Genomic DNA, 23742 nt, shown 5'->3' with positions numbered 1-23742 from the left:
AGGTTGTTTCCATTTCCATCTCCCGGCTATTGTAAATAGAGCTGCAGTGAACACTTTGGTACATGACTCTTTTTTCGAATTATGGTTTTCTCAGGGTATATGCCCAGTAGTGGGATTGCTGGGTCATATGGTAGTTCTATTTGTAGTTTTTTAAGGAACCTCCATACTGTTCTCCATAGTGGCTGTACCAATTCACGTTCCCACCAGCAGTGCAAGAGTGTTCCCTTTTCTCCACACCCTCTCCAGCATTTATTGTTTGTAGATTTTTTGATGATGGCCATTCTGACTGGTGTGAGATGATATCTCATTGTAGTTTTGATTTGCATTTCTCTAATGATTAATGATGTTGAGCATTGCTTTCATGTGTTTGTTGGTAGTCTGTATGTCTTCTTTGGAGAAAGGTCTATTTAGGTCTTCTGCCCATTTTTGGATTGGGTTGTTTTTTTTTTGTTATTGAGCTGCATGAGCTGCTTCTAAATTTTGGAGATTAATCCTTTGTCAGTTGCTTTATTCGCAAATATTTTCTCCCATTCTAAGGGTTGTCTTTTGGTCTTGTTTATGGTTTCTTTGCTGTGCAAAAGGTTTGGAATTTCATTAGGTCCCATTTGTTTATTTTTGTTTTTATTTCCATTTCTCTAGGAGGTGGGTCAAAAAGGATCTTGCTGTGATTTATGTCATAGAGTGTTCTGCCTATGTTTTCCTCTAAAAGTTTGATAGTTTCTGGCCTTACATTTAGGTCTTTAATCCATTTTGAGCTTATTTTTGTGGATGGTGTTAAGGAGTGATCTAATCTCATACTTTTACATGTACCTGTCCAGTTTTCCCAGCACCACTTATTGAAGAGGCTGTCCTTTCTGTACTGTACATTCCTGCCTCCTTTATCAAAGATAAGGTGACCATATGTGCGTCGGTTTATCTCTGGGCTTTCTATCCTGTTCCATTGATCTATATTTCTGTTTTTGTGCCAGTACAATACTGTCTTGATTACTGTAGCTTTGTAGTATAGTCTGAAGTCAGGGAGCCTGATTCGTCCAGCTCCGTTTTTCGTTCTCAAGATTGCTTTGGCTATTCGGGGTCTTTTGTGTTTCCATACAAATTGTGAAATTTTTTGTTCTAGTTCTGTGAAAAATGCCAGTGGTAGTTTGATAGGGATTGCATTGAATTTGTAGATTGCTTTGGGTAGTAGAGTCATTTTCACAATGTTGATTCTTCCAATCCAAGAACATGGTATATCTCTCTCCATCTATTTATATCATCTTTAATTTCTTTCATCAGTGTCTTATAATTTTCTGCATACAGGTCTTTTGCCTCCTTAAGTAGGTTTATTCCTAGATATTTTATTCTTTTTGTTGCAATGGTAAATGGGAGTGTTTGCTTGATTTCACTTTCAGATTTTTCATCATTAGTGTATAGGAATGCCAGAGATTTCTGGGCATTAATTTTGTATCCTGCTACTTTACCAAATTCATTGATTAGCTCTAGTAGTTTTCTGGTAGCATCTTTAGGATTCTCTATGTATAGTATCATGTCATCTGCAAACAGTGACAGCTTTACTACTTCTTTTCCGATTTGGATTCCTTTTATTTCCTTTCCTTCTTTGATTGCTGTGGCTAAAACTTCCAAAACTATGTTGAATAAGAGTGATGAGAGTGGGCAACCTTGTCTCGTTCCTGATCTTAGTGGAAATGGTTTCAGTTTTTCACCATTGAGGACGATGTTGGCTGTGGGTTTGTCATATATGGCCTTTATTATGTTGAGGAAAGTTCCCTCTATGCCTACTTTCTGCAGGGTTTTTATCATAAATGGTGTTGAATTTTGTCAAAAGCTTTCTCTGCCTCTATTGAGATGATCATATGTTTTTTCTCCTTCAGTTTGTTAATATGGTGTATCACATTGATTGATTTGCATATATTGAAGAATCCTTGCATTTCTGGAATAAACCCCACTTGATCTTGGTGTATGATCCTTTTAATGTGCCTTTGGATTCTGTTTGCTAGTATTTTGTTGAGGATTTTTGCATCTATGTCCATCAGTGATATTGGCCTGTAGTTTTCTTTCTTTGTGGCATCCTTGTCTGGTTTTGGTATCAGAGTGATGGTGGCCTCGTAGAATGAGTTGGGGAGTGTTCCTCCCTCTGCTACATTTTGGAAGAGTTTGTGAAGGATAGGTGTTAACTCTTCTCTAAATGTTTGATGGAATTCGCCTGTGAAGCCATCTGGTCCTGGGCTTTTGTTTGTTGGAAGATTTTTAATCACAGTTTCAGTTTCAGTGCTTGTGATTGGTCTGTTCATATTTTCTATTTCTTCCTGATTCAGTCTTGGCAGGTTGTGCATTTCTAAGAATTTGTCCATTTCTTCCAGGTTGTCCATTTTATTGCCATAGAGTTGCTTGTAGTAATCTCTCATGATCTTTTGTATTTCTGCAGTGTCACTTGTTACTTCTTTTTCATTTCTAATTCTGTTGATTTGAGTCTTCTCCCTTTTTTTCTTGATGAGTCTGGGCTAATGGTTTATCAATTTTGTTTATCTTCTTAAAGAACCAGCTTTTAGTTTTATTGATCTTTGCTATCGTTTCCTTTATTTCTTTTTCATTTATTTCTGATCTGATTTTTATGATTTCTTTCCTTCTGCTAACTTTGAGGGTTTTTTGTTCTTCTTTCTCTAATTGCTTTAGGTGCAAGGTTAGGTTGTTTGTTCGAGATGTTTCCTGTTTCTTAAGGTAGGGTTGTATTGCTATAAACTTCCCTCTTAGAACTCCTTTTGCTGCATCCTATAGGTTTTGGGTCATCGTGTTTCCCTTGTCATTTGTTTCTAGGTATTTTTTGATTTCCTCTTTGATTTCTTTGGTGATCACTTCATTATTAAGTAGTGTATTGTTTAGCCTCCATGTGTTTGTATTTTTTACAGATCTTTTCCTGTAATTGATATCTAGTCTCATAGCATTGTGGTCGGAAAAGATACTTGATACAATATCAGTTTTCTTAAATTTACCAAGGCTTGATTTGTGACCCAAGATATGATCTATCCTGGAGAATGTTCCATGAGCACTTGAGAAAAATGTGTATTCTGTTGTTTTTGGATGGAATGTCCTATGAATATCAATTAAGTCTATCTTGTTTAATGTATCATTTAAAGCTTGTGTTTCCTTATTTTCTTTTTGGATGATCTGTCCATTGGTGAAAGTGGGGTGTTAAAGTCCCCTAGTATGAATGTGTTACTGTCGATTTCCCCTTTTATGGCTGTTAGTATTTGCCTTATGTATTGAGGTGCTCCTATGTTGGATGCATAAATATTTACAATTGTTATACCTTATTCTTGGATTGATCCCTTGATCATTATGTAGTGTCCTTCTTTGTCTACAACTACAGTTTTTTTTTCCCATTGTAAATTATTTTTGCCTGTTCTAGGTGTCATATAAATAGAATCTTAAAGAATGTATTCTTTTGTGTAAGGCTTTTTTCATTCAGCATAGTTTTTTTTTTAATAAATTCATTTATTTATTTTTGGCTGAGTTGGGTCTTTGTTGCTGTGTGCAGGCTTTCTCTAGTTTCAGCGAGTGGGGGCTACTCCTTGTTGCGGTACATGGGCTTCTTATTGCGGTGGCTTCTCCTGTTTCAGAGGACGGGCTCTAGGCACGTTGGCTTCAGCAGCTGTGGCTCGAAGCGTCTAGAGCGCAGGCTCAGTAGTTGTGGCGGACGGGCTTAGGTGCTCCGCAGCATGTGGGATCTTCCCAGACCAGGGCTTGAACCCGTGTCTCCTGCATTGGCAGGCAGATTCTTAGCCACTGTGCCACCAGGGAAGCCCCAGCATAGTATTTTTGAGATTCATCTATGTTACTCTTTTTTCTTGCTGAGTATTATTCTGTTGTGTGACTAGATCACGATTCACTTATTCATTCTGTTGTTGAGGGATGGTAGGGCCGCTCTTAATTTTTGGCTATTAAGAATACAGCTGCTATGAATATTCTAGTATAAATTATAATGTGGGCATATGCTTTCATTTTTCTTGGGTAACTACCAAGAAGTAGAATTGCTGGGTCATAAGATAGCTATTATATTTAGCTTTTTAAGAAACTGCTTTACCTCTCTCCAGGGTTATACAATTCCACACTCCTGCCAACAGTATATGACAAAAATGCTGTTGGTCTACGTCCTTGCCACCATTTGGTGTTATCAGTCTTTTAATTTTAGCCATTCTGGTGGGTGTGTAGTAGTATCTCCTTGTGGTTTTGATTTTCATTTCCTTGATGGCTAATAATTTTGAGTATGTTTTCATGTGCTAATTGATTGTTTATATAACTTCCTTTTTGAAGTTTTTATTTTAACTGTTTTTTATTAAAAGGAAATATAAATATTTTCATGATCTCTGGGTAGGGAAGGACTTATTAAACAAGTTACACAAAGCAGTTACCATAAAGGAAAGGGTTAATAAATTCAACTAAGTTAAAATAAAGAACTTCTCATCGAAAGAGAGTGAAAAGGAAGGAAACCATAAACTGGAAGAAGATATTTGCAACACATAACACCAGTGAAGGATTGGTATCCAGAATAAATATAGAACTCTTACAGTAGATAAGAAAAGGACAGCCCAGTTGAAAAATACACAAAGACTTAGGGAGCTTATCAAAGAGGAAACCAAATGGCCAATACATGTGTGAAAAGATGTCAGCCTCACTGGGGAAATGCAAATTAAAACCACAATGAAATAACATTTTACACCCACCAAATGGGCAAATGTTTAAAAGCCTGACAGTATTTTTGAGGAATTCTTCAACACTGTAAGTAAAAGCATAAATCGGTTGGAAAACCAATTGGAAAACCATTGTCATTACCAAGTAGAGTTAAACATGTGACCCTATGACCTTGCAATTTCAGTCCTAGAGACACATATGTGTATTGAAACATGCATAAGAAGGTTCATAGGAGCATTGCTTTTAATAGCAAACTTTCTGATAAAACCCAAATATCTCTCAGCAACATAATGGATGAATAAGTTGTGATATGCAAAGGAATGCTTTTCAGCTTTGAAAATGAATGGCTTAAAAAAAAAAAGGAAAGAAAATGAATGGCTTATAGGTACAGATATGAACATAGATCAATCTCAAAAACAATGTTGAAAGAAAGAACTTATAGAAGAATTTATAAAGTATAATTCTTTTTATTTAAAGTTTAATAGCTAAATTGTATGTTATATAGGAATATATGTGATGTACCTATAGATATTAAAACTATAAAGAAAACTAAAGAAATAATTACAATAAAATTCAGTTAGGCAGAGAAAGTTTATTTTACAGACTAAAATGATTAGCAGGTTAATTTGAGTGCCTAGTACAGAAGATACAGGAGCCAAGCAGGAGGCCCTGCCCTCAGGGCAGAAAGAGTCCTCTCTGGAAGTGTGGGGCAGGCCTCTGACCTGGAAGTGAGGATGACGCCTGAGGGATGGAGTGGGTGTTCAGAGAACTGGCAGGAGCTTGGTCTCACTTGGTCAGAAGATGCAGAGGGAGGAAGGGAGGGAGGGGTTTGGCCTGGGCTAAGAAGACTGGGAGGACCTGGCTGGGTAGAGAATGGGGGTGTGTATGGGGTGGGGTGGGGTGGGGGTTGCTGGCTTGTTCCACAAACAGCGAGGAGGTTGACCAGGGATAGGAGGGAAGGCTTGAAAGCCAGGTTAAGGAGTTTGAAGTCCATCCTGTAAACTTCAGAGAACTTTCATTTTCAGCATTGTAGTTACAAGATGAATGTATTTTATGAAGATTAAATTTTAGGAGGAAAGTGCACTGGGTGGGGTAAGGAAAAGTTAGAGGCGGGGCATCACCCAGGGGGCTATCATGGTGGTTCAGGCACAAGATATGACCAGGTGTAACTAGGTAGTACAGTGGTTTGGGAAAGGAAGGAAGGAAGAGCTGGCAGGCTAGGGAATGGATTGGATTTGGGGAGTGAGGGATGAGGGAAGTGGAGGGTGACTCAGAGGTTGGGATTTACCAGCTTAGAAGGACTGTGATAACATGCTCAATTTCTACAGTGCCGTATAGTTGACTGGGCGCTATTTTTTTTTTTTTTAACTGAAGTATAGTTGATTTACAATGTTGTGTTGATTTACAATGCTGTGTTTTCTGGTATACAGCAAACTGATTATATATATATATATGTATATATATATACACACACACATACACACACACATATATATTCTTTTTCATATCCTTTTCCATTGTAGTTTATTACAAGATAGTGATTATAGTTCCCTGTGATATACAGTAGAACCTAGTTGTTGATCTATTTTATATGTAGTAGTTTGTATCTGCTAATCCAGAACTCCTAATTTATCCCTCCCCCCTTCCCCTTTGGTAGCAGTAAGTTTGTTTTCTAATGTCTGTGAGTCTAAGAATTGTTTCTCTCCATGGAAATCTTTAGTAAAAGGCGAAAGATTTATTTGATCTGAAGAGAAATCAGAGTATACTGAGTGCAATTTTTATACATCATCTCATTTGATGCTCACCAAACTCCTGTGAGGTAGGAAGGAGGGATTTTATTTTCCCTGTTGAAGACTTAAAAGAAGCAGAAATTTAAAGAGATCAAATGACTTGCCCAAGTTTGTGGTGACTGCTTACAGAAACAGGTCCACTATAATAGCATAGGGTAGAAGTCAGAGGAAAGAGAGGTTAGGGAATTTTTAAAAGCCTTTCTTGTATCTTGGTTCTGGATTTATTTTATAAAAGTAAACTTTTATTACTTTTTCTCTTACAAAAGTAATGTTCATTTTAGAAAACTTGAAAAGAACCTTAAATTGCATAATCAGGAGATAGCTACTCATAAAATGGTAGTATGTTTCCTTCCATCCATGTAGATCACTTTAAATAACTGTAATTAAAAACTATTTTTTAAAATGGTTTTATTCTTTTAGTTCTAGGAAACATTTAATAGTTATTTCTTCAAATGTTGTCCCCCCCTTCCGTTTCCTCCCTTCCCTTCTGCAGGTTCCTCCAAATGATCGGATTTAGGCACATCTTTGATCTGTCCTCTGTATCTCTTCAGTTTTCTTCTACTTCCCATCTCTGTGCTATAGTCTGGGAGGGTTCTTTAGCTCACTCTCCTAGCTCATTGATTCATTCCTCAGGGTCTACTCAGCTATCTAGCCCTTTGAGTTTTTGTTTTTTAAATTTATTTTATTTTTGGCTGCACTTAGCCTTTGTTGCTGCGTGTGGGCTTTGCTCTAGTTGAGGTGAGCAGTGGCTTCTCTTGTCGCGGAGCACGGGCTCTAGAGCGCAGGCTCAGTAGTTGTGGCACACGGGCTTAGTTGCTCCGCCGCATGTGGGATCTTCCCGGACTAGGGCTCGAACCCGTGTCCCCTGCATTGGCAGGCGGGTTCTTAACCACTGAGCCACCCTTTGAGTTTTTAAATTGGACAGTTTTTGTGTTCAAGATTTATGGTGTGTTCTTTTTATAACTGCTTATTCATGGGTTTTTTTGTTTTGTTACAGCATACTCGTTATCTTTTTGAGTATATTAATTATATACACTTTTTTTTTTTTTTTTTGGTGGTATGTGGGCCTCTCACCTTTGTGGCCTCTCCCGTTGCGAAGCACAGGCTCCAGACGCACAGGCTCAGCGGCCATGGCTCACGGGCCCAGCCGCTCTGCGGCATGTGGGATCTTCCCAGACCGGGGCACGAACCCGTGTCCCCTGCATTGGCAGGCGGACTCTCAACCACTGCGCCACCAGGGAAGCCCCTTAATGAGACTTTTAACTTTACCATACCCAAGTTCCTCACTTTATGGAGGAGGGAAGGGCAAAGTATTCTCTTGTCTAGCGGTTTTATTGTATCAGAAGCAATAAAGAAATTGAACACTTGAAATTTCTGGTATCATTTGGTTATCAGAATTTGGATATCATTAGTGAAGTTGCTTGATTATTGCAAAATGGTTATTTTTTCATTTTAAAGTCATATACAGATACCTATTTTTTTCTTCTAGGTTTGTAACCCATACATTTGGAGTTGGAGTTATGCAGTATTTATGTAGTCATTCACTACATATTTGACTGGCTTCCTTTACTGCCCTTTTATTTTTTATTTTTTAAGAATCAATCAATAAATGAATACTTATTTATTGCTGGTGTTGGGTCTTCATTGCTGACTGTGGGCTTTCTCTAGTTGTGACGAGCGGGGACTACTCTTCTTTGCGGTGTGTGGGCTCCTCATTGCGGTGGCTTCTCTTGTAGCGGAGCACGGGCTCTAGGCGCGCGGGCTTCCGTAGTTGTGGCACACAGGCTCAGTAGTTATGGTGCACGGGCTTAGCTGCTCCGCCGCATGTGGGATCGTCCTGGACCAGGGCTCGAGCCCGTGTCCCCTGCATTGGCAGGCAGATTCTTAACCACTGCGCCACCAGGGAAGCCCCCCTAACATTTTTAGATAAAAGCAGGAAGTCTTGTTCCTTTTGCCTCCCGAAGCATTTATGCCATATCTTTTTGTTATTCTAGTGTTAAGGGTCCTAACACTAGGGTCCTGAAAAGCCAAAGATTCCAAGTGAGGTGAGGCTTTATTGCAATAAAGCCTTGCCTGGGATGAAGGCAGGCATGAGGTTGGCCTGGCACTGCGGTCCAGCAGTATTATCAAAAGTTCAGAACACCATTATGGGGGTAACTGATAGTTGACGGTATGAGCCAACATATACTTGTTTTTAATACTGACAAAAATCAGTACTTCTATTAGACACTCATCTCTACAGTGAGATTAGTTTTCAGAGACTGAGTTAGAAAGTGTTTTAGAGGCCTTCTAGTCTCACTTCTCCCCATTGTAGGAATTCACGCATCAACTTTGCATCTACACAGAGAACTCTGGTTTGGTAAGTTTACGTGATAGTCACCGATTCTTTATTAGACAACAAAGTATTGTATCACAACAAAATCTTCCTTCATTCAAGCCACATTTATTTAGAGCTTACTGTGCACTAGGAACTGCACTAGGCATTTGCAGGTAATGTGAGATGAGTGACGTAGCCTCCCCTTTTAGATGATACGCTTGTTAGGGAATAGGCTTGCCTCTATTTGTATGTGTCTCCCTGACCCGATTCTCCAGTGCTTGTTCAGAAATCTGAATATACCATTGCTGTGATACAAAGAGGGCAGGAGAATTAGCATCAGACTTGGATTTGAATTTTGGCTTTGGTACTTACTCAGCTGTGAGCTGGGGCAAGTCATGGAACTCATCTGTGAGCCACAGTTCCTTGTATATAAAATGAGCGTATGGGGACTTCCCTGGTGGCGCAGTGGTTAAGAATCTGGCTGCCATGGGCTTCCCTGGTGGCGCAGTGGTTGAGAGTCCACCTGCCGATGCAGGGGACGCGGGTTCGTGTCCCAGTCTGGGAAGATCCCACATGCCGCGGAGCGGCTGGGCCCGTGAGCCATGGCCGCTAAGCCTGCGCGTCTGGAGCCTGTGCTCCGCAACGGAAGAGGCCACAACAGTGAGAGGCCCGCGTACCGCAAAAAAAAAAAAAAAAGAAAAAAAGAATCTGCCTGCCAATGCAGGGGACATGGGTTCGAGCCCTAGACTGGGAAGATCCCACATGCCGCGGAGCAACTAAGCCTGCGAGCCACAACTACTGAAGCTTGCGTGCCTAGAGCCCGTACTCCACAACAAGAGAAGCCACCACAGTGAGAAGGCCGCACACCACAACAAAGAGCAGACCCCACTTGCTGCAACTAGAGAAAGACGGCGCACAGCAACCAAGACCCAACGCAGCCAAAAAAAAAAAAAAATGAGCGTATGAGAGAAGGTGTGAGAAGATACCTGTCACGCACCATAAACATGACAGATTTTTCTGGTTTCTCTTTGCTTATTGATCAGAATTGTGTTTTCTCACCAGTAGGTCAGGAGAGAAGGAAGCTCTGTTAAATCCTTTCAGTGCTGCTGAATATACTGATAATGGAAAAATAAACAGGGGTGCAGTGGTTTTCTGGCCTGTAAACCAAAAAACAGTTTTCAGTGCCAAAAGCTATGTTTGTCTTGAGAGGCCAAGAATATTTCTGCAATGTAGGACAGCTTCAGATCCCACATGAATCTCTCTGGTAATGGCACCGTTTTGGTTTGGGTTCACTTGTTTACAAGGCTAGCTTTGCTACAATGTCAAGTTTTGCTTACTGTGCTCAGTTTTTTGCTGGAGTAAAATAACGTAGGCTGGCTGGAGAGGGTCTCTGGTCAGGGCTAGTAGGAATTGAACTTGTTCTTCCAGTGGGCAGTCTCTGGCCAATCGGAGCAGCGTGCCTGTCCCATTGCCAGGCTCTAGAAAGCCCTGTGAGCATGACACTTTCTCTGGGCCCTGGCTCTTCCCCACCAGGTTGCTTTGGAGTCAGTGGTTTCTAATCGGTGGCATGAGGGCTTTCCCCGCTCCCAGTATTCTCAGCCTTCCCTACTACTCTAGAGCCAGGTTGCTAAAATGATCTACCTTCTTCTTATTTCTCCGTCATGAGGAAAATTTCTGGAATTTCTACCCTACCTAAGCTATTCTTCTGAAAAACATGTCTTCAGACCTTATTTCTCTGGTTCCCAGATAAGCTGATCCCACATGTAGACGTCTGAGACATCTGCTACCCTGCAAGCAGAGGTGCAGAGGAGGTGCAGGGTGATCAGATGCAGACCTGATTATGCCATTCCCTGCTTCAAACCCTTCCCACTGCCAGATTCAGACTCCTTTCCATGATCTCAAAGCCCAGCCTGATGTACCTTCTGCCCGCTTCTCTAGCTTTATCCCATGCTTTTACAGACTGAATGCTTCAAATACTTACTTATACTTCTAGGCACTTAAAGACCTCTGGGCTTTTGACTGTGCAGTTTCCATGAAAGTGCTCTGCTGAGACTTTCTCCCCAACTTAATCAGCAGAAATAGCAGAAGAACTTTGGCGAAGGTAGAGCTCTGTAGGAAGTATCGTGTGTCTGGAAAAAATGCCGTCAACTTTTTGTGTTTGTGAAATTCCATTACTAAAAAAAAAAAAAAAAGACAAGCCTAAGATGGGGCGAAGGGTTCTAACTGTCAAGGTCATGCATGCTCAGAAGATGGAGAGGTCCCTATAGGCTGCGCTGGGGCAGCATTTACCCTCCTGCCTGTTTCACTGTGGCCCTGAGGGCCCGGGGAGTTGAAGGAGGTCGGAGAGAATGGATGTCCTAGGGAGCAGAGGAGCGTGCTGGTGGCTGATACAGCTTATCCTTGCTCACCTCCTGGAGGGGTCTGAGACTGCCGAACTGGTCTTTCCTTGGTGGGCCCCTGAAGAAGTCCCTTCATTACAAATGAAAGAGCATCTGGATTTGATGGTGCACTGCTGAGGGTCAGGTTGTGTGGGACAAACATGCTTTTTCTCTGGTCAGCACCTATTTTCACCTGGCTGGTTCCACCTTGACTTACTGAAAATCAGCTCAGATTGATCAAATGTAACAATAAAACCATCATGTATTGAATGTTTACTACATACCAGGTACTGTTCTAAGTACTTTATGTGTATTAACTAATTTAATCTTTAAGAAAACCCAGTGGGCTTGGTGTCACCCTAAAGGTTCACCTTTAAGAGTAAGAAAACTGAGGCAAGTGGGAGGTTTAACAATTTCCCCGAGGTTTCCTGGCTAGAAACTGGCAGCACCTGGATTCAATCCCAGTACACTGATTTCTGAGTCCATACTCGACATTGATACTTCTGTACTTTTCATTTTACTTTTGGAGATTTGTGAGATATTGTGAATTTTTTTGTTTATCTGTTTTTTGAGGCAATTTTCCTGATTCTGTTGGTCAGGATTCTTTTGATTGCAAGTTACATCAACCTAATCTAAACAAGCTGAGGCCCAAAGTGAAATCTGTGGGCCACCATGGCCTGGCTTACGTAACCAAACCATGGGAAGGACAGGGGTGTGCCCGCCTCTGGGCCACGTGAAACCAGGACCCTTCTCCATCTTTCCCTTTCCTGTGGTGTCATCTTCATTTTCTTGGGCTGCTGCTTTCTGCTCAGCAAGAAACAGTGCCCACCAATAGCTCCTGGCCTCATATTTCACAGCTTCATTAATGGGGAGGGACTGAGCCTCTTCCTCTGATTCCAATTTAAGAGTCCCTGGGAAGAGCCAGGACAGCCTGGCTTGGAACACCTGCCTGCCCAGCGGCCCCTGGTGGCTTCTGTGATGAGCAACAGCTTTCACAGAAGTAGGTAGTTGGATGGGGAGCAGCTCTCAGAGGAAGGGAGGGTGCTGGTCAGACAGATGGTAGCTGCCCCTGCACTGGGGTTCAGCCCAAGCCCCACAAATGCTTTTCAGCTTGAGAATTAATACTGCTTTTTATGTGTAATGACAGTTATTATTCCTAATTCTGACTCTGAGGCAGTTTGCACTCTCAGTTATCAGAGAAACTTTCCAGTAATTCTGTTTGCTAAGAGAAGAATGGATAACTTGTGGGAGATAACTTGTGGGAAAATTTCCACAAGTTTTGACATAGAAAGGGCTTTCCAGTTGACCCGCTTCCTTACTTGTGCATTCTGCCTAAAAGATACTTAGTGATGCTGTATTGCTCATTACGTCTCTTTTTATCCTGTGGTTTCATAACTATTACTTTTTCTATTCTGTTTTTGCATTCCAGTGGCAAGATCACTGCATTCTGTGTTTTTGTGTTTGTTTCGTCAGTTAACTGTATCTTGGGCAAGTCATCCAACCTTGTGGACCTTAATTCCTTCAACTGTTAGGATAGGCTGACTGTTGTAACAAACCCCCAAATATACAAAAGTCTCAACTTGAAAGAAGTTGCTCAGTCACATGAAGTTTAAGATAGGTGTTCCTGATCAGTGGAGGACTCTTCTCTAAGTGGCGATTCAGGGACCAAGGCTCCTTCCATCTTGTGGCTCTGCCATCTTCAACACATGGCTCCCCAAGATCATTGTGCACGTCTGCACGGACAGCTTGCAGAAGGGGAAAGAGCATGAGGGACTGTGGGTGAGAGGTTTTTAGGGACCAGATCTGGAAATAGTCCATGTCTGTTCCATTGGCCACTTGGCCACACCTGACTGCCCTGGAGGCTGGGAAATGTGATCCATCTGTGTCTGTTTGTGCCCAGGAAGGAGAGGAACTGTCTTTGAACAGCCAGCCAGTCTCTACCACTTCTCTTTGGTAACTTTTGTAATTCTTCTCCTTTTCCCCTCTCCTGTGCGTAGCAGTTGTGAAGTTTGGGTGGGATTGAGCCCACCTCCAGCGCCAGGGTGGTCCCTCATGTCCTTATTGCCACAGTTATTTATTCAGTAATAGATGCATAACCCAGGCCTAAGTCAGACAGGACATGAAGTCCTCTGGTCCCAGTCACTGGTTCAAAGGCAGGCATGTGATATAAACTGTCTCAATTGGACTGGAGTGGTTATGGGATAGATGTCCCCACCCCCACCCCACCCCCCAGTGAGGACAACGCCAGCTCCTGGGCAAGAACAAGCTCGGAGAATTGCAGAGTCCCAGAGCCAGAGTCCCTACCGAACCTCTCATGAGGCTCGAAAGATCTCACTCTGCACTTCGTGTTTGCATGAGTCGATAAATCGACTTTATCACACAATAATTTGAGGTTAATTTTCCTTACTTGCAGCCAGAAGCATCCTGACTGATAGAACTTAAGAAAGGGAAGGGGAGCAGGGAGAAAGGATAGAGTCTGGATGTCTAAGTTCTGCTTTGGCTGGTTGCTACCACGTCTGTGATGTTTCTCCAAATACTTGAACACCCAAGCAGGCTCCGAATGGATGTTATCCTAGTTTGACTTCTGAGTTCCCTGGAATTACAGCTGAGATAACTATTTTTTAACATTCTTCTTTTTTCTACCTTTAAACAATAATTTCTCTCTGGATTGAATGACAGTTTCATTGAAGAATCAATTTGGACATTTTATTTGTCTTCTACCAAAGTGAACAGAGCATAGTTCATATGCTTTCTTTTCCCATGTTTTATTTCAGCAACTTCTCTAAAGTTTGCCTTTTCATCAAGAAAATATATGGAATAAATGTACACATTGCAGAAGACATTTGGTTTATATAGCTGGGTATTATCTCTGTATTATATAGGCCTTCTTTATTTCTTGAGTTGAAATGTTCCAAGCCCTTTTGAAATTTGAACAGTTTATCAAATTTGTTGTTTTATAGCACCTCCATCTTGAAAAAGAATGCCACATGGTGTTCCTGAAAGAACATTTTGAGAAAATTATATGATATTCAATAAGGCAGTTGAAAATAACCTGTTAAGTATTTAGGAATTGTTGTTCAAGAAACTAACTTGCACAGCCAGAAGCCATTAGCTCAGTGCACAGACACCTCATACTGCTGTGGTGACAAATGTGAACCTGAAGGTCCAACCTGACTCATTCAGAGTATGGAGAACAGCAGAGGGCTGACGACCTCTTCATTAGAACTGCCCTCCTTTGCTTATTCAAAGAAGATTTGAGGTAAAGAATACTTACTGTAGGATTAAAAAGGAAGCAGATAAAGAGAATTGGGGCCAAGGGAACACAGGGGTAGACTAATCAGTTGAGTCAGGTGTCAGGTCGTATGTGGCAATGCACGCCACAGAGACTTGCATGGTTGTCAGGGGGTGGGTCACACATTTGGCTCTGAGCTTCTACAGCCTCAACAGATAGGAAAGCAGCCCCAGAGTTCCTGCGATTTAACAGAAGCCAGTGACTCAGGAGAAGTGTAGTTTCTGAGCCTAGGCCTGAAGAAATCACTCTCCCTTTTTAAGGGTCAAGGCTGTCAACAATGTTCCCATAATAAATATGGTGGTGAGTGTCCCTCAGTGTAAGCTGAGGGCGTGATAACTTGTGGACTCCAGGTCAGGCCACAGCAAGTGGACCCAGGCACCCTGCTAATTGGATTCAGGAATTAAAATTTAGTCTGTTTGGGAGAATGTGACATTATCAATTTTTAATCTTGGCCAATTTTATTTACATTTATTTGATTAGAAGTGAAGATCAGTCTTTTTCCAAATGTTTATCAGCAATTTGTAATTTCTCTTTTGTGTATTGTCTGTTACTTTGGCGATTTCCTATTGGAGAACTAGAGGGTTTTTTTTTTCAATTTGTATGTCATTTTTTTTAAAGTTACGAATATTATGAGTCCATTTGCCACTTATGGTTAATAACTTTTTTTTTTTCCTAGTTTGCCTTTTAAATTTGCTTATGGCAAATGTTTCTAGGATTGCTTACTGAAATGGGATAAGCAGTTGTGCTGGGAGTGGGAGGATGGGGTTAGGGAAGCTGGCCTGAGAGGGGGAACGTTTGGAATAGCCTCTCTAAGGAGGGGAGAAGGTGTGGTCGGGGGCGTGGAGAAAGCACCCTGGGCAGCACGTGGCACCCAGCTGCCTTTGGACGTCACGCATTTACATTCCATTCTGCAAGGTCGTGTTACTCTCCAGCAGGGCTCTGCCACTCTTGTGTATGTGGGCATGAGCAGGACAGTTGGGCTGATCTGGAATTGGAGTTTTGCATTTCTCAGAATGTCCACTAGCTATTGACAAGGCACACAAGAGAGCAAGGGTAAGGGCTGTGAGTTTGGGTTTGACAGAAGTAGCTGACCCAAGAAGAGGTCTGGGAGTTTAGGATAACAGGTGAGCTAAGGCCTGGTAGTCTCAGTGAAAGGCACACAAGCCTCGTGCTCAGCACAGCGCCTGCCATGTAGAACTGCTCAGTACCACTAAGTCTCCCAGCAGCGTGCGCTGGTGGTGAGCAGTGAGGACGACAGAAGAGGCCAGCCACAGAGGCCCAAAGACGGGTAAACAAATCCTGCTGTCGGAGGGCACAGGGTGGCACTGGAAGGGGGGCCCAAGGAGCTTCCAGTATGCTGGTAGTGTTGCTTCTCCATCTGGGTGCTGGTTATACAGGGGTCTTCAGTTTGTGAAAATTCATCTGTTTGTACACTTATGATATATGTACTTTTCTCTGTGTTCAATAAAATGTAAAGAAATGAAAGAGAGAGCGAGTGCACACTTCGGTGCCAGGCCACCTGTTTTCAAATCCCAGCTCTTTATAGCCACTTTATAGCTGTGGGACCTTGGGAAAATTACTGAACCTCTCTGTGCCTCAGACTTCAAATCATGTAAAATGAGGATAATAATAGCACTTAGACCCTAGGCGTGCTGTGAGGATTAAATGACTCAATACGTGTCAAGCGCTCTGAATAGTGCCTAGCAAATAGTAAACACTCCCTATTATTAGTTATTTTGGTTAGTAATGGTTATTGCTATTATAAAGCGAAGAGGTATGAGAGAGAACTGATGAACTGGGAAGTTGTGGTCAGAGAAAGCTAGTGGACATTCTGTCAGATGATGTCCTGAGTGTGGCCATGCAGTGGTGCCTGAGTGGGGTTGGGTGGACCGGACCGGGGGTCAGTCAGAACTAAACGGAAGGAACTGTCGTGGGGTGGCGTCGCCACGTGAACCTTGACCTTGCCTAGGACGTGAGGTGGAGAAGACTGATGTCAAGTCCCAAGGCCCCTAGTGAGTGTGAGTAGCCGGTGGCCTCGCGGGGTGATGTGAGTCTCAGAGGGTCAGAGCTGGGGTGGCTGTCTGGGAGTGACAGTGGGGGCATCAGGAGCAGCCTCTCTCTGACAGAGTGGTCTGGAGGCGGGCAGCTGTGGGCTTTGCGGAGTTTTATTCCAGGGCTTTCCCAGCAGTCTCTCTGTTGCGTAGTTATGGTACAGAGAGGTGTCAGAAGCCAGGTGACATTCGCTGTGTTGTGACAGTGAAATATAGGTTAATTACATCTGCTCCAGTGTATTTTCTGAATTCCGTTCTCAGTCGGCTGATACCTGTGGTGGTCTGCCTGGCTCCCTGTCACTGCCTTTCTCCTTGGACCTTGGCTAGATTTGTTTTGACCCACCAGACAGACCCTTCCTCCTCACTGTGTAATGCCCCCCCCCCCCACCAATTTAGTTGCAGGAAATTAAAGTCATCCTATTTCCACGCTCTGGGACAGTCTCATTTCTAGTAACTGGCCCTTGTTGCTGCGGACACACTGCCATCTTTAATTCCACTGCCGGGTATGGGTCTTGCTCTTATATTCTATCCTAGTTCCCTGCCAGTGCCCTGGCTTCCCCACAGCTGAGGCCTCCTTTGCATTTGGCCATCCCCCTTTTTTGACTGTAGGCCCCAAGGATGAGATCCTACCACCCAACCGTGACTCTCCGCCCTCACTTGACTGTCTGCCCGAATCCATGGTCAGGGAACTAGATGCCACATGCATGCCGCAGCTACAAAAAAAGATCCCACATGTTGCAACTAAGACCTGGTTCAGCCTAAATAAATAAATAACATAAAATATTAAATTAAATAAAATAAAAATGTTTTCAGTTAGCATGTTTGACTTAGTGGGTGACACAAAGTAGAGTCAATAATCATCAAGCTACCTTAATCTTTATCCTCTGACAGAGTAGGTATACTTCCACATTTAAATAGATGTTTCCTTTTTATAATTCAAGTCGCAAAGTTACATTTACATACATTTTGTGATTGCAGTCCATTAGGAGTCATTTAATTTCATAACAGAGTTGATTTTTATCACATCGAAAATGAAAAAAAACTGCATTATTTCATTGCAAGGTTGGAAGCATAGTATGCTAAACATTATATGGTTGTAAACCACTAAGACTCTGAGTTTGCCTGTCACTGCAGCATAATGTAACGAAAGCTGACTAATACAGCAGCAGCCTAAGGGGGTCCGAGTACCCCAGGATGATGTTGGGTGAGGGAAGCTCCAACCAGGGAAAGTCACCAGGTAAGACTGGCAGATGACAGAGCCAGGAAGTGTGTGAGACTGACAACAGCAGTACCTGTGACAGTAAGAGACGTGCCCTTCCTCATGCAGAAGAGGCCAGATGATTTGTGGAGATATTAACTTTGTATTCCTCCCTCCCCTGGCTCTTTCAAGCAGGGAGCCAGTCTCTTGGTATTTCCTTGCTTTGGGTATTTTGGGTGGTCAGAGCACAGAAGCTTCTGGAAGTCGATGGCTCTCTTTTGTAATAACCTTGGGTCTGTGGAGATTCTGTGACACATCCTAGAAGAGGAAGAAAGGGTGGGCTTTTAAGAGCTAAAAGGAGGGAGAGAGAGAGATTTCTACCCAAGTCGGGAAAGGGGCAGAGTGTGATTAGGGCAGGGAAGGGTAGGGAGAGTCCCCACGCCTTGATTCTAGGCAGTGTGCAGAAGGTGACAAGGCCTTGGAGGGAAAGGCTGCCAGGTACACTCAGGGAGGGTCCGCTAGACGCAGAGTGCACACCTCTTGCCTGCAATTCCCACACCCCGAGGGGCACCCCAGATCAGCTGAGTCCCCACACCTGAGGGGGTACAAGGGCTGGGATAGGGGACAGTCCTGCAACCACTGGTATGACCAGAGGGGTCACCCCAAGGGTTTGGTACTGTCTAAGAAGACCCCTGGCACCTTGACAAAACATTGGAGTTGGGGGAGGGAAGCTCAATGATATGTCTGAGATTGAATTTCTTACCAGCTCAGTGGGATAGTGATTTAGAGTCAGCTTTAAATTGAATTAGAAAAAATAAAGAAGTATGCCAGACCGCTGCAGCTTTGCAATCCCTCAGGCAGTCCCTAACCCCACCGCTCGCTCCCATGCCCGCCAGCAAGCAAGTGGCTACCGGACGGGAAGCTCCTTGCAACCCTCCCCCCAGGAGTGGAGGCCGACCAATTGCATGTCCCTGGGCGAGGGGCCCCCAAATCCTCCATCCTGAGGTCCTGCTAGAATGGGCTGTCAGAACATTTCCTGACCAGAGGGAGGTGGGGAAGCAGGGCCCAGGTCTGGGAGCAGGGGAGAGGCTAAACCACCCAATGGTGGGCATGGGGCACAGGGTGGGACATCTGTCACCCCACAGCGTGGCAGTGGGCAGGGCTGGCTCATCTTCAGCTCTGGCCTGACCAGGCAGGATACCTTCCTAGGGGTCCAGCTACACTCTTGTCTTCTATCAGCCACTGCCCACCAGGCCAGTTCATGATGGGATTGACCCAGGACAAGCCCTGGATGACAGCTGAGAGTACAAGGGCAACTGGGTGGTTAAGAGGCAGATGGCCCAGGTGGTCCTTTCAGGCAAAGTGCCAACTCCTCATCATGGCTCATGAGGACGGTTGTGATCCAGCCCCTGATGACCGCCCTCATTTCATCTCTAGCCACTTCCCAGCACAGCCCCTCCCTTCTCCTAGTTCCAACCTCCCTGAGCTGCTTCCAGTCCCTTGAAGGGACCACATTCTCTCCTGCCTTGTGGCTTTTCTACAGGCTGCCTCCTGTACTGGAACACTCCCTTCTCCCACTTAGCTCATTCTACTCATCCGTCAGGACTCAACCCCTACTTGTCCCTCAGGACCAAATTTGGTCTTCTGTTCTAGGAAACCCTCCGAACCCCCAAATCTGGATTGGGGATCTGTTCTAGGCACCCCACAGCACTGGTTTTCTATCTTGGTCCTTGTCATACCTGTTATACAGGATTGTTTCACTGTCTGTTCCATAGGCTATTGTGTAATCTCTTGGATGCAGGAACCGTGTCTGTTTCATTTATCATGGTACCTTTAGTACCTGATGTCTGATAAGGAGGATGGAAAGGGAAAGGGAAGGAAGAGAAAGAGAAGGGAGGGGAGGGGAGGAAAGAGACCGCTGTTTTTGCCCTTCTTGCCTTGCTGACGAACCTTGAGACTTCCTTGCCTTTGAAGCTCTTCAATAAGGAAGCCTAGCATCCGGCCTGGGTGGCAGTTTAGTTGAGGTGGTTCAGGAGGCTGTGACTCCAGCAGTCCAGTCTCCGGCCTGGATTAAGCACAGGCTGGGGTGACGATACCCAGGGCAGCTGGGAGCCACATTGCCGGAGGGAAATTTTAACTGCAGCCAAGCAGAAAAATAAAAGTCAGAGGCAAGGGGAAAGCCTGCATCTGTGTGAGGTGCAGCAGCAGGACGTGCTCAGAGGGCGGGTTGGGATGAAGGAGGGACACCAGCAGGGACTGCTTGTTGATCCCAATATCTGTTTCCCCCTCTTTTCTTATATTAAGTGTTTAACTGAACATATGGCCACCAGAATAAAATCGCCATTTCCCGGCCTCCCGTGCAGCTAAATGGGGCCACGTGATTAAGTTTTGGCCAGTGAGATAGAAGAAACATGTTGTATGACTTCCACAAAGTGTCCTGAAGGGAGGGTCCGTGCCCTTCGTCTAGGGTGACCCACTCGTCCTGGTTTGCCTGAGACTCTCCTGGTTTTAGCACGGAAAGTGCCACGTCCTGGGCCATCCCTCTGTCCTGGGCAAACCAGGGGAGTCAGTCACCTCCTTCTGGCCAGCATGTGAACGTGAGAGAAAGCGGCCTGGAACCATGAGACGCAGCCACGTGCTGGGGATCGAGAAGGCTGGGCTGCTAGACCGGTGCCTGCACAGTGAGTTCCGGCCACTCAGATGGTCCTGAGTCTGGATCACCTGAGCCTGCATCTCTGATTACTCCCTTTGGGCTTTGTTGACCAGTGAGAAAAATCAACGTCTGTGCTGTATAGGCTGCTGTTAATTAGGCTTCTCTGGCACATGAAGCTGCACCTAATCCTAATGGTAGGGAAACAGAACTAAAGCCTTGACAGATGCTGGTTTGTTGCGCTGCCAGTTGTGCAGGGGGTGGGGGCTTGGTGGGCAGTCCTGAAAGTGCTCACTGTTCTCTGCAGAGCTGCCTCGGGGGCTGCCCCTGGGAGTGAGGGACTGATGAGTGGTCAGGTTTCTACTCCCATCTCGCCAAAGGCTTCAGTGCTTCCTGCGCTTATATCCTTTGACAAAATTGTTCCCTTCCTAAGAAGCAACTTGAAAGCCACTGGTTCTCCAATGAATGGTGACAGCCTGCCCCACTGTCCTTCTCCGACCCTACCGCTCCCGGCTGTTTAGCTACTTCTTACCCGCTTACATAGGAGTTGCACAAAACTCATTCAGACACGGGCATAGTAACGAACATAGAGACCAAAAAAGAAAAAGGAAATTAAATCCTAGAAAGAGTTGCATAAGCCTAAACCCCCAGGAGAGACCTGGCACCAGACGATGTCGCTGGCAGCAGCCCTGTATGGGCCTTGCTGTTGTAGGGACCTCCCCGAGGGCCACTTTGGGATGGAATCTACTCCTGGGGGTGCTGCATCATGCCTCAGGTGGCCTTGTTTCTAACAAAGCATCGCTGTTCCTGGACATACTGCCTTCAGGAGCACCTGTGCAACCCGGGAACTGTCTGGGTTTGTGGATAAGGCTGAGGGTGAGTTGTCAGCTCGGGGATGCACAAGGCAGGGGTAAGTGCAGACATGGATTCAGCGAACCTGGGAGTAAAGATTTCCCACTGGCCCCACCAGAAAGCTAGGCAGTTTGGGAGGTACTAGCAGAGCCCTATACTGGAGGAATAACTGGGGTCCAAGACACCCAGGGCAAGTGGCCTAGAACAGGGGGTCCCTGAAGTGCTACAGTTAAGCAGGAGATGGGGCAGCTCTCCCAGCCTGACCCCTAAAGGGAGGGCTTTGTCTTATCCTATCTCAGCCACCTCCTGGTTGTGCCGTTTCCTGCTCTGCAGCATGAGGAAAATAATAATGCCTACTGCATGCACGTGGTGAGGGTGATGTGCAGAAACTCAGTCCAAGGCCCAGCTTGGTGTGGCTAAGCCGGTGGCTCCGGTCCGGTTCTCTCACAAGGTTGTGGTCAAACTGTTGGTCGGGGCTGCAGACCGTCGAAGGGCTGATCAGGCCAGAGGATCCACTTCTAAGATGGCTCACCCACGAGGCTGTTGGTAAGAGGCCTCAGTTCCTCTCTACATGGGCCTCTCCTACAGCTGCCTGAGTGTCTTCACCCCACAGCAGCTGGCTTCCTCCAGAGCAAATGATCCAAGGGACAGAATGAGGTGGAAACCACAGTGACTTTTACCATGTAGCCAGCCTTGAAGTCACATGCCGTCATTTCTGCAGTGTCCTACAGGCCACACAGCCCTGCGCTATTTTTTAGTATGTTTTTTTTTTTTTTGCCGCACCGTGCAGCACACGGGATCTTAGTTCCCCAACCAGAGACGGAACCTGTCCCCCCTGCAGTGGAAGCCCAGAGTCTTAACCTCCAGACCACCAGGGAAGTCCTCACAGCAGGGCAGGGGCTACACAAGGGTGCAAGTACCAGGAGGTGGGGCTCGTCAGGCTCTGTTGGGGGTTGGGACCACGTGACCGCACAACCGCTGAACCAGTCCTGGAGCATCTGTTGCCTGACTTCTTGTCATGTGACATAAGAAGTCCTGTTGTTATTCTGCTGCTTACAGCCCAAAGCATCCTGATAGCCCTTCCCCAAAAGTCCTTCGTTTTTTTGCTTAAAACAGCCAGTGTTGGATTCTGTGACTTACAAACTAAAGTCCTTGACTGATACCAGAGAGTAAGTTTAGACCATCAGCCTTGAAGAGGGAAAGGTGGGCTCCTGGGCTGCAGGCATCCTCTGTGACTGTCACTCCAAACCTCACAAATGTGACCTGGTTGTCCAGGGTCTAAGAATAAGCACTGTGAGGGGAGAGACAACCCGGCTTTTCTCTGCCTAAATAGTCATAGTTAGGTAAAAATACTAAAGAAAAATCCTTGCTGCAGTGACACGACTTTGATTCTGCCTGATTCTCCAGCTAGCTCTGTGGCTGAGTCTCTGTGGAGGGATGGAATCCTTCTCCTTTCTCTCCGGGCTGAGATTCCCTGCTTCCCTTTGGGATGGGGCTGATTCCAGCAGAGATTCCCAGGTTCTATCCCTTGGGTGGCCAGCAACCAGGAGGATCTCACAAGTTGCCACCGTGGGCCAGGAGAACACTAAATTTACACAAGTCTGGTCTCCTACCAAAGGGAGGCAGAAATCAGGATTCTCTGAGCTCTCTGTAGCCTTCATGTGGGACTGGCAAGTTTTCACATTTCAGAAGGAAGAGGAGCCTCTTTGAGCTCACCCTCTCTGATCTTCTGGATCAGCTGCAGCTGGGAGCACGGTAGTTGGGTGGCCCATGGACGCTGGCAGCACCATCACTGCCAAGCTTAGTAATTATGTGCTGGGAAAGAGTCAGACCCCACCCAGACTTCTGTATTCTGCTGGGTCCCAAGGGCACCCATGCAGAGGGACAGGCTGCAGGGTGGCAAATTATATAGGGTCATCTTTTTTCATTTTAATAAATTTATGTATGTATGTATTTATGTATGTATGTATCTATTTATTGTTGGCTGCGCTGGGTGTTCGTTGCTGCGTGCGGACTTTCTCTAGTTGCAGCGAGTGGGGGCAACTCTTCGTTGCGGTACACGGGCTTCTTATTGCGGTGGCTTCTCTTGTTGCAGAGCACGGGCTCTAGGCATGCAGGTTTCGGTAGTTGTGGCGCAGGGGCTTAGTTGCTCTGCGGCATCTGGGATCATCCTGGATCAGGGCTTGAACCCGTGTCCCCTACGTTGGCAGTCAGATTCTTAACCACTGCGCCACCAGGGAAGTCCTCTAGGGTCATCTTTATCCAGCCCCATACTCCCTTTCAACTCAGAGAAGTTGTGAGTGACAAATGAAGCATTTCTTAGAAACAATAAGTGATGTCCATCACTGCGTGAAGGGCTCGCGCAAAGGGGTAAAGGGGTATATGGTGGGAGAGAATGCAGCAGCTTGGGGTCCTGGCTCCACCACACGCATGGTGTGGCCTTGGACAAGTCCCCTCTTGCCCCTTTGAAAAGAGGAGCTGGATCACAAAATGTTAGATCTAAAAAGGACAGGGAAGTTCATCTG

The 23742-nt window shown here is 44.9% G+C and overlaps 1 protein-coding gene and 1 pseudogene across 1 annotated transcript in view; one reads left to right on the top strand and one right to left on the bottom strand.

Annotated features, from left to right (window-relative positions):
• The window catches only part of PDE8A (phosphodiesterase 8A), a 137258-nt gene that overhangs the window by 8493 nt on the left and 105023 nt on the right, over nucleotides 1-23742 (top strand). The gene's annotated exons all lie outside the window — the stretch shown is intronic.
• LOC117196034 (uncharacterized) lies at nucleotides 6363-6453 on the bottom strand (annotated as a pseudogene).

Source organism: Orcinus orca, chromosome 2 (genome assembly GCF_937001465.1).
Source record: "Orcinus orca chromosome 2, mOrcOrc1.1, whole genome shotgun sequence".
NCBI lineage: Eukaryota > Metazoa > Chordata > Mammalia > Artiodactyla > Delphinidae > Orcinus > Orcinus orca.
This window is presented reverse-complemented; position numbering and strand designations above follow the sequence as displayed.